Source organism: Panthera onca, chromosome E2, assembly GCF_046562875.1.
Source record: "Panthera onca isolate mPanOnc1 chromosome E2, mPanOnc1 haplotype 2, whole genome shotgun sequence".
Lineage (NCBI taxonomy): Eukaryota > Metazoa > Chordata > Mammalia > Carnivora > Felidae > Panthera > Panthera onca.
Window position 1 is genome coordinate 19,759,285 of NC_138353.1, and position 16,692 is coordinate 19,775,976.

The 16,692-nt window shown below is 56.1% G+C and overlaps 1 long non-coding RNA gene across 1 annotated transcript; it reads left to right on the forward strand.

Annotated features, from left to right (window-relative positions):
* Positions 1-3,478: 3,478 nt before the first annotated feature.
* Positions 3,479-10,391, forward strand: LOC132690474 (uncharacterized). The gene is made up of 3 exons (XR_009615415.3): positions 3,479-3,752; positions 4,737-4,842; positions 8,282-10,391. It is a non-coding gene; the product is annotated as an uncharacterized LOC132690474 (long non-coding RNA).
* Positions 10,392-16,692: the final 6,301 nt, after the last annotated feature.

Consider the following 16,692-nt stretch of genomic DNA (forward strand, 5'->3'; position numbering starts at 1 on the left):
TCAGCAGGTCCACAGAGCCCAGGACTCTGCATTTCTCACGAGCGCCTGGTTGAGTCCTCCTGGAAGAGCCAGTGTTTCAGACGGCCTCTGCATGACGGAGCCTTCCTTGGACTTTTCACTCACTCTTAGAGTGACACCAGCAGCCTGGAAAGATTTTCATGTTATCTGCCGAGGCTTTGGGGGATGGGGCCCATGCAGGGCAAGAGGGTCCGAATAACCTGGCCGAGGCTGGTGGGGGAACCAGGGCAGCCAGTGCCTGGGGAGGTAGGAGGGTCCTCCTTTGCTTACGCCTTTCTGTCCGCAGGGAGCGCTGGCCTCCCCTTCACAGCTGTAACGGGGGCCTCCGGACCCAGACCCCTCAAGCTATGTGGCCCAGGTCGGGGAGCATTAGCGAAAGGCTTGAAGCGTGTCCTGTGGGCTTGCTCATGGGAAAGCCTTTCTGTAGCCGCGTCTGGAAACCCAGCCTAGGTGGGCACACGGCCCGGTGGCCTTGGGCACCGCAGAGCACTGCACGACCCAGACCCTTCAACGTCTACTCAGGACACAATTGTTCCCTTTTCAAGGCACCACTTCTACCCAACCAGGAAATCCTGAAAGAAGGCTGCCTGTCCCTCCCTGAGTCAACACTCATAGAGAAGGAGGGTGAGGGAGCTGGAAAACAGGCCCCGGAACTCTTGGAGCTCTTGGAGCGGAGGGGCCACCCCAGCCCCAGGAGAGCAGGCCACACGCACACACGCTCACAAGCACAGATGTGCACACAGGTGTGCACGCTCATCACACACCCGTTGTCACACGCGCACACACGGACGTATGCACACACGCATACTCATTGGCCCCCCACACGCACGCAGGCACAGAGGTGCAGGCACACACAAGCGCCCACATCGTCACATGTACCCACATGTACACATTCACAGTCACACGTATGCACACAGACACATGCACACACAGGCCTTCCTGCTCCCAGGAACCACTGGGAGGCCCAGAACTGCCTGAGCCGTGCCCTCACGCATGCACGCAGACACGGACCCACCTACGCGCATACTTTGCTCTGCCAGGCTGTGGCCTTCACGTTGCTTGGTGCCCTCTGTTGTAGACACCATCCACACAGCACCCCGGAGCCTACTCCTGGCACCCCCAGAAGTCTGAGACCAAGACTGGGTCCTCAAACCTCAAACCCGGTTCTGTCTTTGGGGCCAGATGCTGCCCAGGTTGTCCTGGTGCCCCTGGAAGATAGGGACTGGGAAGAGGAGAGGCAGTCGCTGACGTCCTTCAGCCTGGCCAGGACTGGGCCGGGGTTGGAGGTCCCTGTGGCCCTGCTGTGGGGGTGAGGGGTGCCCATCTCAGACTGGCCCTGCACTAGATGCGGATACCCACTTCTTGTAGGTCTGTGAGGCTAGATGGGCCCTGTGACGGGGGCGGGGGCTGGTGCATGGTGGGCCCTCAATACGGAGTGGCTGGATGGGAGAGCAAAGGCCTGGTGAGGGTGGAGGGGCTCTCCGTCCTCTGGACTGGCTTCTGGGCCCAGGGAGGCCCCCTCCACCCCGCACCCACCTCACCTCCTCGGCGCTGAGAGCCGGGCCCAGGTGAGCCAGTCTGCCTGTGGCTCCTATCTCTGAGCGGCGGGCAGGCAGCCCTGGGACGTGCCCACACACGGCTCCCCCGCGGCTGCACGCCAAGCCAACGCCAGAGTCAGGCCAAGAGCAGCAGTCTCGGGGCCTGCCCACCGCCCACGGCCTGCCCAGCCTTCTGCGCCTGCTCCAGCAGGAGACCTGGCCCTTGACTCCCCTTCAGGGACCCAGACTCCTGTCCACACACCAGCCTCCTGCTGCATTTGGGGACAGGAGTCTTGCCCTTGCGTCCCCATCCTCAGCTCCTCATACAACAGTGGCAACATCCAGGAATCTTTGCAAACATCAATCTGATCACATTCCCAGGCTGGCCCAGCCCTTCAAAGGCTCTCCAGGCTTTTAGATCTGCTGCCCTCCCCGCAGCAACCCGGAAGGTTCTATGTTGCCTGACTACCCCCCCCCACCCCCCCCCCCCACCACCATGCTCATTGCTCTGCCCCTTTCTTGGGGGCTGTAGCTCAAGCAGCTTGCTCCTGTTCCAGAACTTTGCACTGTGGTTCCCTCTGGATCTTTGTTTGGCTGGCCTTTTGCCTCTTTTGGGTCCAGGCCCTATTGCTACCTCCCCAGGGAGGCTCTCCTGAAGCATCCCCTGTCACTGCCCAGGTACATTGCCCTATGCTACATTACCGGTTCCTTACGCTCTTCAAAATGGCCCTGCTCTTGGCCTTGCTTGCTTGTTCATCACCCATCTTCCCTGTTAGTTCCATGAGGTGAGAACCTTGCCTGTATCATCCCCAACCTGAAGGGGCCTGACTGACAAGTTGGTGGTGGTTTTGATCAGCGTTTGTTGAGTGAGTGAATGGAGGGCAATCCTGAACTCAAATGCCTGAATCTGAGACAGGAATGGCCACGTGTCAGATGTGGGGGCAGGCCTGTTCCAGGCATGCTGGGGCCTCCTGGAGCCTCCTGGTTCACTCACACCAGACAGGCAGGCTCAGCTGAGTGGGTTAGGGCTAAAGTTAGAATTTGGACCCACACTCTTTGCTCCTGGTGGGATTAGGCTTGTCACTGACTGTCGTCAGCCTGTGCAGAGAGGACCCCTTGTATCTAGTCTCCTGGATTTACTGTGGTCCCATGCTCTGGCAGCTCCTATGTCTGCACTGTTGTCCAGAACATTCTGATGCCTGGAATGTGTCCCGTCTGCCCTGACAATCTTTGCACTCCCCTAAGGTACAAGGCCCACCCTCCCAGCCTCAAAGCCCCCACAGCACACACGACCCCAAGACCACACCCTTAGCCCAGCAGTAACGAGTGCCCATTCCCAGCTTCTAGGCGCTCCCTGGGCTTCTCTTGAGGTTCTCACCACCTTGGACTACTTGAGGGTTGACGAGGGCCTGACCAGAGGTCGGAAAGGTGGGGTTGGGCAAGAGGTCAATGAGATAGGTCAGAGGACAGGGGTCAGTCAGGTCTGCAGAAGCCCAGAGATGGGAAGGAGTAACTCTGAGCCCAAGAGATAAAGCCTTAGTTAACTGGTTAGTTGGTTAGATAGCAGGTTAGTTAGCTCACTCATTTGTTTGCTCGCTCCATTTGTTGTGCACACACCATGTTTGAGCTGGGGGCCCCAGGTAGGACTGACCAGGCCCGTCTCAGACAGGCTGGGAAAAGCACCCTTGGTCCTCACCCGGGAAACGTGGATTATTAGCCGACCACGGGTCCCAGACCAAATCAGGCTTGCCACCGGGTTTTGCACAGCCTGAGATAGATAAGGTTGACTTTGACATTTTTTAATGGTTAGAAAAAGTCAAAAGAAGAATCGTATCTCATGACACGTAAAAATGATATGAAATTCATAAATAAAGTTTTATTGGAACACAGCCACACCTGGCCACTTAGGTAGTGTCTCGCTGAACCCGCCCTGCAGTGGCAGGTGAACAGCCAGAGCAGTGACTGAAAGGCCTGAAGTATTTACCATGTGACCTTTACGGAAAAGGCTCCCTGCTCACTGCCTAGACTCTCACCCACCATCCAGCTGGCTGAGGGCAAAGTCGTCTCTGCTCCCAGTGCTCTGTTTCCCACTTTGTGAAGTGGGGTGAACAGCGCTGCCCTCAGAGGATTCCAAGGGTGACAGCCCATCACTGGGTGAGGTGGCTGTCCCTTCTCACCTGTCCTTCCTTTGCTCCAGTAAGTAGGAACTGAGCACTCATTCTGTGCCAGGCGTTGGGCTGCCCCAGGATCTGCCCTCAAAGGACACGAACCCAGGGGCATGAGACTGTTTGGGGGTGAGGGGCAGAGTACAGGGAGCCCAGAGGAGGGACAGGAAACTTGGCCTGGAGTGCATGGAAGCTTCCCTGGGAGGAGTGAAGCCCCAGCTAAGTTTTTTTTTTTTAATTTTTTTTAATGTGTATTTATTTTTGAAGGAGAGAGAGACAGAGTGTGAGTGGGGGAGGGGCAGAGAGAGAGGGAGACACAGAATCCGAAACAGGTTCCAGGCTCGAGCTGTCAGCACAGAGCCCGAAGCGGGGCTTGAACCCACAATCCGTGAGATCATGACCTGAGCTGAAGTCAGACGCTTAACCGACTGAGACACCCAGGCACGCCCCGCCGCCCACACCCCCCCCACCCCCCACCCCCAGCGAAGTCTTAAAATTTCCATAGAAATTTGCTAGGAAGCCAGGAGCAAAGAAAAAGGATTATAGGTGGAGGAAACAGCTTTAACAAAGGTGAGAATGACAGGCCTAGACCCAGTGGGGGTAGTGGGGAGCCAGGAACTCAGGGGCTTTGGGCAATCAGAGGTCACCCCTCATCACCAGCCTGGCTGTGGCTCCAGGCTGGCAAGGGTGCCTGCCAAGGGAAGGATGTCAGGATCTGGCAGGGTGAGGTGGGGCACTGAGGGCAGAGGATGGGACAAACCCAGGACCCCACTCCTGGCGCCCTGCCCACAGCCAGCGTGGGGACCACTGCAATTGGAGGAGACCGCCGGTGGGTGAGGTCTGGGGGCTCAGCTCAGCAGGGTGGGGGCTGCTGGGGCTGGGGCCACCTGGTCCTGCCCCCAGCCCAGGGGATTCCAGGGACCAGGCAGGCTGCCACAGGAGGGGAGTTGGCAACAAAGGCCTATTCTTCAGGGTTTAAAAAAGTCTGAAAACCCATCCAACTTTCTTTTGTTAGATGCTCCGGGATGTTTCCCCTTTGGAGGCGCTCGAGATACCTGGCTGATAAAGGGCAGATTGGTGGAGACTTAATTATGGCCCCAAGCCCTCCGTGTAAACAATCGGTGAGTGTTTGTTCTACCGCTGCCCCTCAGTGCTAATGGGGAGCGCAAACCAGGTGCTGAGTAGTGGGACTCGGTGACCCCGGATTCTTGGGTTCCCCTCCCTGTGGGAGGAAGGCAGCCAGGCCCAGAGTTTGGTGTGTGGCTGCCCAGCTCTGGGTCCCCACACCGCGGACTCCTGGCAACATGCTGCTCGCCTGTGAGGGACGATGATGGCCATCCGGCATTAAAGGAGGTGTCCGGCACTTCGAGAATGCTCGGGAAATGCTGGACAGCAGTGCTGGGGAGGCAGCACTGTCCTGACCTTGACCCTGGCCCCGGCCTCTGGGAGGAAGCATACGGATCCTCAGGTTCATCCCGGACCAGCTAGATGAGCAGGGAGGTTGGTGTGAGTGTAGGTTCTCAGCAGCCTTGTTCACATTTGCCCCCATCCGCAGACCCTGGGTGTTTACAAGTACCCAGGCCTGCCTGGGGCTGCTCCTCTGCCCCCGGGGGATCAAAATAGCAGCTTGAGGACTGCCCTGTGGCCCCTCCCTGGCACATCCCTAGCACATCCCACCCATGGCTCACCTCGTGGCTGCCTCCCAAGCCCTGGGCCCTGTGCAGAACTGGGCCCCACACCACCTTAGACTCAGACTAAGGAGTCCCCAGGGTCAGGAAAGCTCACTCCCTCATCCTGTCCCCACCCCCCCCCCCCCCAGGGTGGGCTCTGTGACTTGGCAGGACAAAGCTCAGCTTCAATTAGGGGACAAGCTCTGCTCAGGGCACCAGTTGGGAGGAAGGAAACGGTGCCCTCTAGACGTGCACAAAGGCGAACTCACCCAGGGAGATTTGCACACTCACACACACGTGCGTATTCCACAGGACCCCCCACACACTCACCAAGGTAGTCACACACAGGGGCACTCTCAGGCCACGCTCCCACCGCAGCTCGGCTCCTGGTGGGGCCACACGTGCACGTGGGTGTGCAGGTGCACTGTGGACCAGTGTGGTGCTGCCCATGAGTGCCCAGGTCAAGTTCCGGTACGCCCGGGAGGAAGCAGGGAGAAGGGAAGGGCATGAGATCCTCTGGGTCCTCTATCTGAGGCAAGAAGGGGATACAGCAACTGTTCAAGGTCACTCCGGTGGGATCCAGCCCACCTTGGCCTTGAGCAGCACTCACACCAGAGGCTCCATCCATCCAAGGAGCTGAAGAGGCTTGGTCAGAGACCCAGTTCACACCTCCACGGCCCTGCCTCATACAGGGGTGCAGAGCCCCTCTCTCCCTCCCTCTGCAGCTGTCTCGGGCCGGGGTGACCAGCCCCCCTACTAGGCCTCCAACTGAGACCAGCAAGCCATTTTGAACCCTGATGAGAAGAGGAAGTTCCTGTGGCCCCAAAACAGAAACAGGAAGCTGGGAGGGGCTATATGGATAGGGAACGGGAAGGGGACACAGGCACCCAGCAGATGTACCCAGAACACCCCAGCCTTCCTGGGCCCGACACGCGCAGCCGTGGCTACGTATCTCTGCCTGACCCCGGCACTGTGGTCCTTGTCTGTGCATAGCCACACCCCCCCGAAGGACAGACTCGCTGAGGGTTTCTCAGATGCTGGCTAATTGTCCTCCTGGGTGTGTTCAATTGTCCCAGCTTATCTGGTTCTGTTGAGAGGGCTCCATGCATCCCCTGGAAACTTCCCATTCATCCAGGCATTTGTGTCTGCCCATGCACCTCTCCCTGGCCCCTGAGGGTTTTCACATAGGAAGGACTCCCTACGGGGCTGGCCTGACCCTTCTCCACCCACCATGTCCGCGTGACCACCCAACCACTCCCCTGATGGAGCACGCGACGGCCTGTCTCCCTGGCCGCAAGTCTGGTGACTCCTAGCCCTGGCTCTGTTTTCCCAGCTTCCCTATCGCCAGCCCCACCCTGACTTGGTCACTACACACAGGACGGTCCCAGCCCCCTCGACAGAGCCAGGATGTCGGGGCTCTGTCGCCTACACACCACTGCCTCCCACTGTGTCCTGGAACAGAGATGTCCCCACCTGGTGCCTTAGTCTCCCCCTCTGCTGTGTGGCATGGGAAATGGAGTGTCTGAGAAACATGCAGGGGCCCCGGCCACTGTGCCCCTGAACAGGGGGATGGTGAGTACAGAATCTCACCCCAACCACCAGCAGTGGGGAGCGTCCTGCCCACACAGGGCCCAGGCTGGGGCGGGGGGTGTGGAAGGCAAGAAAGCCGTGCTCACTCAGGGAGGGCCTGGCATGTTGTTCCTCCCGGGTCCAGAGGCTCCTGCAGGGAGACTCTGGGGTGAGTGGGCGGGGGCTGGAGCCAAGGGGCCAGAGAGGCAGATGTCACAAATTTCAGTTCTGCCCCAGCTGGCCTGAGGGAGCTCGGGACTTCCCAGAGTGGGGAAGGACAATCCGGGGGCCAGGCCGCTTGGAGGCAGGGCCGGGCCTTGAGGACCCCTTCCCTGGCCCAGCTGGGTGCTCTATGCAGGGGAGGCATCGGAACCCGTGGCGGGTGGGCCTCTCTCCCCGCACCCCTGTGGTAGGTCCCTCCACTACCACCGCTCGTCAGCTCCAGCCCAAGAGCATGGCAACAGAAGAATTTCTTGGCCTTTTTGTCCCCGCAAATGAAGGCTTTAAGGGTACAGCTGCCCCCGGGGCACCTGAGAAATATTTCCAGGATGAAAGTGGGGGGTGCCGAGTGGATACCTCATCCGATGCCAAAGCACAAGGCAGAAACCACAAGAACCCCCCAAAATGGCTCCATCTTCTAGCTCCTTGAGCTCAACCTCCAAAGAAGGAAAGCAGGGAGTGGGTGGGCAGGCGGGCAAAGCCCCTTGCCTCTGCCCCGGCCCTCCCCTCTGGACCCAGCCAGGCGGGCGGTCAGCACCGGAGCCAGCGGGGAAATGGGCCCCCGGGCGGGGAGAGCATCTGACTGGACCATGTTCTTGGGAGATCAGTTGTGAAACTTGCTTCAAACCCCCAAACCACAAAAACGGCCGATTTTCCCAGCCCTGTTCTCACGTTTCTCAGATCAGCCGAGGACTCTTCAGTATTTCCATCCAAGAGACGCCAGGCCAGCCACCAGCCCCCCGAGGGGGACAAGAAAATGGTGCAAGGAGACTTGGGTGCCGTGGAAACCCCTCCCACGTTCACCCAAAACACGCCGTGCTCACCAATGCGTCTGTAAATGTGGGGTCTGGGAGAAGGGCAAGGCGTGGGCCTGATAAAGAAAACTGGAAATCAGGATAGAGGGACCCAGAAGCTGCTAGGGCTGCCTTGGAAGGAACATTTGAGAGCACCCTTTGCAGGGGAAGACGGTATGTGGCTGGCAGGGCGTGAGAGCCAGTAACTGGGGAAATGCCTTTCAGTTTTAAAAAAGGTCAAAGAGGGGTCCCCTCATGCTTCCCCGACTCAGTGGACAGAGCACCTGTCTCTGGTTCGCCTCTTTCAGGGCCTGGTGACAACAGAAATGCAAGCTCTCGTCAAGCGAGGACTGATAAGGGGACCCTCAGAGATGAGCAGAACCCGGAGGAGGGACTCACCACTTTTCTCAGCTGGGTGGTGATGATGGCCAAAGCCATCTGTGAACAAGAGAAGCTGCTCGTAGGTGCTTTGGATGACAAGCTGCCTCGAAGGTTCAAAGCCCCGTTCCTGCTGTAGGAAATGCAGACCCCTTGGTCTGGCTTCTCCCGGCCAGAAGCCCATCCACCTCCGTCCCCAGCTGGAGACAGGTGAGGTCCCTCGGTGCGCCCCCTCTGGGCCGGGCCGCCTTCTGTCCTCACCAGCCACTCTGTCTGCGGGCCTGCCCCCTCCATAGCCCGCTGTCCCTCTCCCAGGCCCGGTTCCTCACCCTCACCTGCCACCGTAGCTGCCTGTTTCCAGCTGGAACCTCCCTGAGGCTGGGAGAGACACCCTGACTCACACTAACTTCAGCACTGAATCCAAAAGCAAAACGTTGTGGGAAGAACACCGAGCTTCAACTTCGTGTGCGCTCATCCAATCCGTTCCCTGCGCTGTAACTTTTCTTTAAAATGCCATCCGAGAGGTGCTTAATGCTGTGCCGCTGTATTAACCACAGTGCTAGCTAATGCTGGCCGGGACACCATGCACTGGGCCTGAAAGCCACTTGTCATGAGTAGTTACACTGCTAGACTTCTGCCAAGGCCCAGAGAATCCTGCCCCCAGGGAGTCTGGGACCCCGGGAAGAGTTCCCTGAAGCCAAGGCCAGGGGCAACAGAGTCCAGGAGGTCTGCGCTGACAGGGGGTCCTACCCGAGGGGCAGGGACAGGGGCACACAGGAGCCGTGTCACAGGGATGCCCACCAGCTGGTGAGACGCGCTGAGCCCCTGGAGGAGAGCAGGCGTGTGTGTGTGCGTCTTTCCGTCTGAGTCTGCCTGAGTGTCTGTGTGGGAGTCTCTGTGCATCGTGTGTGGACGGGCTTGTATGTTTCTGTCTGTAGGCCTGGACGTCCGTGTCTCTGGGTGGGTGTGTTTACACATCCGTCCACACTACCGCCTGGTGGGGCCAGGTCCAAGCCAGATACTGGACAGGTGACAGAGGACTTGGTCTCTGCCTCGTTGTCCACAGTCAGGAGGGAGGCGGACAGGAAACAAGGAATCCCAGCTGGAGGAGCTGGTCTCAGTGAGGACAGGGAGACCCATGCCATGAGGGCAGAGCGTGAGGGGCCGGGGCCCCGGAGATGAGGGACCTGATGGAGACCTGCGATGCTCTGAGGAAGCCACATGAAAGCTGAGTGGGCTTGGCTGTGGGCGCGTCAGCTGGTGGAAGGGGGCAGAAAGTTTTCCAGGCAGAGGGAACAGCATGCACAAAAGCCAGGGCACTGAGGAGTGGTAAGGGGACTGCGGTGGCAGCACAATGGCAGCTGAAGCGCAGAGGGGTGGGGGCAGGGGGAGGACAGAGTGGGGGCAAGAGCTAGACACACACATCTGGAGGCCACAGTGACAACGACCGACAGATCCTGAGAACCACCAGAGGGCTGGCTTAGGAAACTGGCCGGTCCCGTGGCTGTTTAATAATAGGGCCATTCCACCTGCTAGGAGGAGAGTGGGCTGGGGCGCAAGAGACAAGGCCTGAGCAGCCACCCAGTGAGCAGTGACAGCGGCCGGGGCCCAGGGATGGGCTTGCAGAGGCGACGGGAGGGTGAGGTGTAAGGCTTGGTGACGGGTGAGGCATACGAAGGTCCAAGAGGCTCCCCTGTGCGTGCCTGCCTGTGAGTGTGTGTGCACACGTGCACAGGTGTGAGTGTGCACACGCCTGCAGCGGGCTAGAGCCCCAGCCCTTTCCCTCTCCCCTCTCCAACCTCATGTCCCCACAGCCTTGCAGCGGACATGACAGTGACGGTAAGAAGGGCTCGGTGTTGCAACTGCATTTCCTCTCGAACCCGGGGCCGCCAGAGATTAGCTGAGAACCCCGTGTGTACCGGGCGATAACACCCCCACTCCCCCGTTTCCTAATCTCTGATTCATTTCCAACTGATAACAGGATAAGGGCCCATGGGCAGCTAAGAATGCCCCGGCAGGTCCTGCCAAGCCTGGAGCCGAGCTGCCTGCGGGGGGGGGGGGGGGGGGTGGGGGGCGTCGGAGGCGGGGGCCCTGGACAACAGAGACTGAGGAAGATCAGGGACAGGGTGAGTGTGGAGGGAGAGAGGGCAGGGGGAGAGGAGAGACAGGGAGACAGGGAGATAGAGACAGACACAGAAGAGCCAGGGTCAGGGTGGGGTGATGGGAAAGAGAGATAAGGAGGGAGAGAAACACAGAAAGCAACAGGCAGACAGACTGACAGATGTATAAATATATACAGAGTGGGGCTGGGGGTCCCGGGGGCAGGAGGAACTTACTAAAGAGAAAACAGAAGAGACAGTGTGAGAGACAGAGAAAGGGAGAAGAGGTGACCTGAGGTCAAGAGAGATGGGGAGGGTGAAAAGGGGGGGGGGCAAAGGTAGAGCAGGGACGTGGGGACAGGGCTGACCTGGTCCTCCCAGAGCACAGCACATGAGGGAGACTGAGGCGGAGCACAGCAGGGTGGGGCAGGGTGCTGGTCTTGTGGACTCGACCCTGCCAGGACCTGGGAGGCAGGAGTGGCAGCTCCATCCCCTACACCCCACCACACCCCCACTCTCACCTCCCAGGGAGCCCCGGCTCTCAGACCCTCAGGAGGAGAGGAGGGGCAGCTGGGTCTGTGGGCTGCACGGTCCGGGTAGCTCCCACCCCCTGGGTTTATCTATATCCTGATGGGGTCTGGTGGGGCCAGAGTGAGGCTGGAAAGTCAAGGTGGGGCGGGGTGGGACTCAAGCCAGAGGAAGGTGTCAGGGACCAGTGAGCAAGGGACCGGCAGCCCTCCCTGCTGGGCCTGGAGGGGAGCCAGTCTCCCCCTGTTCCCTTCCCAGGCCAGGCGCTGCTCTGGGCTCAGCACCTGGGCTCCTGCTCTGTGATGCTCAGGCGAGGGAAGATGGGCTCCGGGAACTCTGGAGGCCTGGCCACCTCCCTTGCAACTAGGCCCCTGCTCTAGCCCCCTCCCATTTGTACAAGGGACAGAAAGTACAGATAGCTGCCCATTTGCGGGGCACCGGAGGCACAGTGCAGGTTCCTGGGCTCGGGCGTCCCTTCTGGGAAGAAGGGGGTTCCCCGGAGCAGCCAGGCCAGGCGCTGAGAGCTTCCCAGGAGGGAAGGGGGTCAGGGAACCTTCCCTCAAGTGTCTAGAGATGGGCAGAAAGAGTAGGTGCGTGAACAGGACAGGTGGTGTCTAGAGATCAGGAGAGGCAGGGGGCAAATGACCAAGTCCTGGGGGAGCTCCGGGAGGCTCCCAAACAGGGGTCCCGCGGGGCCCATGGTGTTTCAGTAAGTCCCTCCCTCCCCAGGACGCCCAGTCTGGACCAGCGAAGGACAGCAGCAGACTGTGCCCAGCCCGGGGCCTCCTGGCCCAGGCCTGCTGACCAGGCAAGGCTCACCTCGCCTCCTCTTGGGGCAGGGCAGACACCCCTCTGATTTGCCATGCCCGCCCCGATGCCCTGACTGCCGGCGACCACAGGAAGCGCTGCCCCAGCTCAGCACTTCCCTTTTCTGAAATCTGCCCCCAGCAGCCTGGTGGCCAGGGAAGGCAGACTTCCCGCTGCCCCCACCCCTACGTTCTTCCCACCAGTCACAAGTGGCTTGTTCCTGAGCTTCCCTGGGCAGAGGTGACCTTCTTGCCTCAACCACAGATCAGTTATTTATCAGAACAGGAAAGATGGCACCAGAGATATGTCCTCACCCGCCCCAGGAGGGCCTGGCCTGCTCCAACGACCGCATGCCTGCTCCCCACATCACACAGGGAAGTGTGGCCAGCGCGTGCAGGCTGCACCGGGGAGGGAGCCAAGCAGGAGGCCTCGTGGGCAGGTAGGGCAGAGTGTGTGTGATGCACCCTAGCTCCTGGCCCAGAGGGGGCTCTGTGTGCCAGCCAGGAGCGGTCCGCACATCTGCTCCCATAAGACTCACCCTCCCATAGATGCACTCTCAGCCTGCGGCAGGTCCTAAGGCACCTCTGAACCCCGAGGTGGGAATACCCTGGGGCCAGGGTCTCGGGCTGCTCCCCTCCGCCTTCATCCCTTAGTGAACATAGGGCTCCTGCCCTGAGGATTCAGGACCCACTTGTAAGAAAGGGCAGAAGCAGCTTTCAAAGTTCCTCAGCAGCAGCACTGTTGACATTCTAGGCTGAGTCTATGTGTTGGGGCTGTTCTGTGCCTTCTAGAATCTTTAGCGGCAACCCCGGCCTCTCTTCGCTAGATGCCAGTAACATTTCCCCACCAGCCGCAACAATCGAGACCGTCTTCAGATATTGCCAGATATTCCCTGGGAGGACAAAATTGTCTCATGTCAAGAACCACTGAGAAAGGAACAATGGAAGGCCCTGGCTGCCATGGCTAGAAAGTTCAAGGGCTCAACTGGCCTGTTTTACAGTTTTGTGCTAGAAGGTCATGGACTGAAGTGACGGTAGCTGGTCAGAGTCTGGGGTTCTTAGAAGTGAGAGGGTGTGTCTGAGGAATCTGTGCTGTAGGGCTCCCTCTGAGGTTCTGGGCATAACTGTGCCACAGAAACCGGGGCCAGAGAGAGGAGCCCCTGGTGAAGCTGGGAGGTTTCAGTGAAGAGAAGGTCAAGATGTACTACCGTGGGGTATGAACTGGTCCTTAGGACCATGGAGGCATGAGTTAGGGTCATAGGACAGAGAGACTGGGAGAGACCTCAGAATCGGGGCAGGAGACAAGGATAGGATATGTGCCTGGGACTCCCTGCGGTGGTGAGCTGGAACTGAGCCCTTCCATGAAGCTCCAGGCCTGGAAAGACTGTCCCATACAAAGGGGACTTGCAAAGCTGACCCAAGACAGTGCAATGAAGCTTTTCATCCTCTGGAGTGGGAAAAAGTAGCCACCTTGGAGAAAGCAAAACCCTAGCCAGAGCCATGAATAAATGTAGGACTCAAATTATGCAATCCAGGGGTTCTAGAACCCCAAACCTAGAAAATAACACAAAAGCAGATACAGGACCATGAAAAAAACTTACTTCCCACTCACCTGGTATGGGCACTTCCACAGCCCAGGATAATTACCAATAATTACCACAGGGGGAAGAACTGATTGCCAATGAAGATGAGCTCACAATAAAAAGAGGTTATGAATGACCCCCAAAAGCAAGCCACTATGTCAGCAGGAGATCTTAGATTTAGAGGCATTAGAACAACTTGAAAAAGACTACACAATATATATATTTTAAGTTATCAAGGAGATAGAAGAGGGAGTAGAAAACATAATCAAAATATTATCTAAAAGTAAAAAACAGATTTCTAAGGAAATAAAATAGTCATTGCCACGTAAAATACTCAGTGGATGGATTCATAGCAAATTAGTTGTGGTGGATGAGAGGATTAAAAACCACATCTAAGAAAAGTTCATGGAATGCAGCACAGAGATATAAAAATAAAAAAATATGAGACTGAAAGTTTCTTGGAGGACAAAGTAAAATGGTCCAAGAAGATTTAACATACATATCATAAGAATTCCGCAGGGTGAAAACAGGAAAAAATCAAGATGTAATGATTGAGAAATTTCCAGAACTAAGGAATGAGTCCTCACATTGGGTCCTAAGAATGATAAGTAAAAATTAATTCACACCATAGTAAAACTACAAAACGCAAAAGACAAAAGGACAATCTTAAAAGTACAGCATATCTCCGAGATATGGCGGTATACTGCAATAAAGCAAATATTGCAATAAGCCAGTCAAATGAATTTTTTGGTTTCCCAGTGTATATAATAGTATGTTTTTACTGTAGCATAGCCTCTTAAGTGTGCAATAGTATTGTGTCTTTTAAAAATGTCCATACCTGGGTGCCTGGTGATTCAGTTGGTTAAGTGTCTGACTTCGTGGGAATGCAAGCTGGTGCAGCCACTCTGGAAAACAGTACGGAGGTTCCTCAAAAAACTAAAAATAGAACTACCCTACGATGCAGCAATTGCACTACTAGGCATTTATCCGCGGGATACAGGTGTGCTGTTTCGGAGGGACACGTGCACCCCATGTTTATAGCAGCACTATCGACAATAGCCAAGGTATGAAAGGAGCCCCAATGTCCATCGATGGATGAATGGATAAAGAAGATGTGGTATATCTATACAATGGAGTATTACCCGGCAATCAAAAAGAATGAAATCTTGCCATTTGCAACTACGTGGATGGAACTAGAGGGTATTATGCCAGGTGAAATTAGAGAAAGACAAAAATCATATGACTTCACTCATACGAGGACTTTAAGAGACAAAACAGAGGAACATAAGGGAAGGGAATCAAAAATAATATAAAAACAGGGAGGCGGACAAAACAGAAGAGACTCGTAAATATGGAGAACAAACTGAGGGTTGCTGGAGGGGTTGGGGGAGGGGGGATGGGCTAAATGGGTCAGGGGCACTAAGGAATCTCCTCCTGAAATCATTGTTGCACTATATGCTAACTAATTTGGATGTAAATTTTAAAAAATTAAAAATAAAATTAAAGAAAAGTGTCTGACTTCGGCTCATAGTCTTGCAGTTTTGTGGGTTCGAGCCCCTCATCGGGCTCTGCACTGGCAGTGCGGAGCCTTCTTGGGATTCTCTGTCTCTCCCCTCTCTCTCTGCCCCTCCTCCACTTGCTGTCTCTCAAAATAAATAAAGAAACTTAAAGAAACTTTTAATAAAAAATAATGTACGTACCTTAATTAAGAAAAATACCTCGTTACTAAAAAAAATGTGTCCTATCGTCTGACCTTTCAGGAAGTCATAATCATTGATCACCATAACAAAGATAATAATAATGAAAAAGTTTGAAACGTTGCAAAAATTACCAAAATGGGACACAAAGGTGCAAAGTAAGCAAGGGCTGTTGGAAAAATGGCAGTTAGACCCACTCAATGAAGGGTTGTCACAAACCTTCGGTTTATAAAAACAAAAAACAAAAAACGAAAAACCAGTGTCTCCAAAGGGCAATAAAGTGAGGTATAATAAAACGAGGTATGTTTGTGGATGAGGAAGAAATGAGGGATTGTTGGGGCGCCTGGGTGGCGCAGTCGGTTAAGCGTCCGACTTCAGCCAGGTCACGATCTCGCGGTCCGTGAGTTCGAGCCCCGCGTCAGGCTCTGGGCTGATGGCTCGGAGCCTGGAGCCTGTTTCCGATTCTGTGTCTCCCTCTCTCTCTGCCCCTCCCCCGTTCATGCTCTGTTTCTCTCTGTCCCAAAAATAAATAAAAAACGTTGAAAAAAAAATTAAAAAAAAAAAAAAAGAAATGAGGGATTATGACAAAGGAGTGACATTTCAACTGACAACAGACGTCTCGTTCACGGCAATGGATACCAGAGAACTAGAGAACTATGTCTTCCAGGTGCTCAGGGAAATAACTTCCCACCAAGAATCCTGTACTCTACTAAACTAGAGTGGCATAAGGAATTGGGCATGACTCAGGATCTGTGGCGAGAAAGTAGCTTTCATTAGATCAGGAGTCTTCAAACCAAGTCATGGGTGGTGGTGCAGGCCGGGCCAGGCTGATCTTTTGCAGGGTAGCTTCACTTTGGATCCTTTAGACAGGAAAGTGGTGAAAGCCAAGGTCAGAGACTGAGATACAGTCCAGAGAAGAACTAGGTAAAGTGGCCAAGAGAAGCCCGAGAAGCCTCTCTGTGTCTGGGATCTGATAAGATCATGCTAGTAGGGTCAAAAGCTACAAAATGACCCTTTGATCCCTGGAGACATGCTGGCTGCTGGGGACAGCCACCCTTTCCCTCAATTCCACCTGACCCATTCCTTAAGCTCCCCTCTCAGATGCTACCTCTTTGGTGTGTTTTCCCCAGCCCCTCACCAGATACAACTTCTCCCCCTGTGAACTCCCCTATAAACTATCTTAGGTCATTTCTGTCTGGACTTCGACGTTCTCTTCCCCTATGAGACACCCACCCTGGGTTAGCGGAAACTCACCTGTGCTTCCCACACCGGCTCTACGGCTCCCTTTCCCTGGGGGGCAGGCAGGAAGCGTGAACTGCTCAGTATCCGAGGCTGTCCATAGGATCAGCCACCTTCCAGCTGCGCTTGGTCAAAGGTTCCGATGGTTCCGAACGCCTACCATTGCTCCAACCACTCTGAGAAGCTCTCATCTCAGTGCCTGAGACAGGGGGCCAGAGGGTCCCGTGGGTGGGCCTGGAGCGCAGAGGATGACGGGTCAGCCATCTATTGTGGTCTAGTCCCCCTGTCGTCACTTCCTGTTGTCTCCAGCCTGTCCTCTGGGAAGACGTGGGGGGAATGTCTTCATCCTAAGACATACCAATCCTTGGATGCAGGAACTGTCCTCTCAC